This window comes from Brassica oleracea, chromosome C4, assembly GCF_000695525.1.
Source record: "Brassica oleracea var. oleracea cultivar TO1000 chromosome C4, BOL, whole genome shotgun sequence".
Lineage (NCBI taxonomy): Eukaryota > Viridiplantae > Streptophyta > Magnoliopsida > Brassicales > Brassicaceae > Brassica > Brassica oleracea.
In genome coordinates, this window is record NC_027751.1 from 6,256,711 (window position 1) to 6,258,698 (window position 1,988).

The 1,988-nt window shown below is 34.9% G+C and overlaps 1 pseudogene; it reads left to right on the forward strand.

Annotated features, from left to right (window-relative positions):
• The first annotated feature begins 459 nt into the window (after positions 1-459).
• Positions 460-1,753, forward strand: LOC106337957 (annotated as a pseudogene).
• Positions 1,754-1,988: the final 235 nt, after the last annotated feature.

Below are 1,988 nucleotides of genomic sequence, written 5' to 3' on the forward strand. Positions count from 1 at the left end.
AGGTAAGACGCAAATATCTTACTAAAGGTCCTTGTCAACCTCGTGGTCATGATTTTCCTAAGACACTAGTAGAGAATAAATATTGAAGATTTAATCCAGCTTGGTTTGATCTCTACGGTAGGTGGTTAGAATATAGTGTAAAACCAAACAAAGCATATTGTTTGTTTTGCTACTTGTTTAAAGACTACACTGAAAGTAAAGGTGGAAGTGATGAATTTGTGACAAAAGGCTTTGATACTTGGAAAAATCCAAAGAGGTTGGGAGACCATGTGGGACAAGTGAATAGTTTTCACAACAATGCTATGAAGATGGCTGATAATCTAATGAATCAAGATCAGTCAATCACTCGTGCTTTTTATAAGCAGAATGAAGCAGCAACAAATGAATACAAGATCAGATTGAATGCTTCAATTGATGTTTGTAGATATTTATTGCGACAAGGACTACCTTTTCGAGGACATGATGAGTCGATGGAATCTGTTTGCAAAACGTGGATTAAGCATGAAAAAGTTAAGAGGACAAGATTATGATGGAGCTAGTAATATGAAGGGTGAGTTCAACGGGTTGAGATCTCTAATTTTAAGAGAAAACAATTCTGCATATTATGTCCACTGCTTTGCTCATCAGCTTCAGTTGGTTGTCGTTGCAGTTGCTAAAAAACATTTTGAAGTTAGTGATTTTTTTTGATAAGATTTCTGTCTTGTTAAATGTGGTTGGAGCTTCTTGTAAGAGACCAGATATGATTCGAGAAGACCGTAAGATAATCGAGGAAGGAGTTAGCCATGGTGAAATTAAGAGAGGAAAATGATTAAATCAGGAGCGTTCAATTCAAAGGCCTGGTACTACTCGTTGGGGTTCTCACTACAAAACTTTGTGGAGATTGGCTGATTTATTCACTTCCATCATTAAAGTGCTTGAGCATGTCGAAAGAGATGGTTCAGATGGTATCAAAAGATGTCAAGCTAATGGTCTCCTCAGATACTTTCACATGTTTGACTTTGTGTTCTACTTACAGTTCATGTTGCTTCTTCTTGGTCTCACAAATAATCTATCAATGGCTTTACAAAGGAAAGATCAGGATATTTTGAATGCGATGTCTTTAGTGAAATCTACCAAGCAACAATTGTACAAGCTCAGGGATAATGGATGGGATTCAATCATTGGAAAGGTGAACTCCTTTTGCGAGAAAAATAAAACAGAGTTACTCATTATGGAAGAAGAGTTTGTTAATCCAAAGAAGCCAAGACAGAGAAGCAACATAACAAACTTGCATCATTACCAAGTTGAATGTTTTTACACAGTATTGGATATGCAAATTCAAGAGTTCAATGATCGTTTTGACGAGATAAACACTGAGCTGCTTGGTTGCACTGCATCTTTGAGCCCCATTGATTAATTCCACCAGTTTGATCAGTCAAAACTTGTAAGATTATCAGAGTTTTATCCTGAAGATTTTAGCTCCGTGGAACGGATATCTCTTGAGCATCAACTTGGTATTTACATCGATAATATCTCTGAAGATCAAAGGTTTGCCAATTTGGAGGGTCTTGGAGATCTTGCATGTGTGATGGTGGAAACCAAAAAAACATCTTTCACATCCTCTTGTTTATCGACTTTTGAAGCTAGTTTTGACTTTGCATGTTGCCACCGCTACTGTCGAGAGATCTTTCTCTGCGATGAAAATTGTGAAGACTACCTTACGCAACCGAATGGGTACAAATTTTTTGAATGCTTGTATGGTTTGTTATACTGAAAAGGATCATTTTGACAAAGTGACAAATGAATCAGTGATAAAAAGATTTCAAGATATGGGAGAGCGAAGAATGACTTTATGAGATTTTTGCATTACTTTTTATTATATTAGAGTTTTTTGTTTTTACTTACTATTTCAGTTTGATTTTAATTTTTAAGTTATATATCACACATTTAACAAATACATTTTATTTATTTTTTTATTTATTACTAATTATTTTATTTATTATAATAAT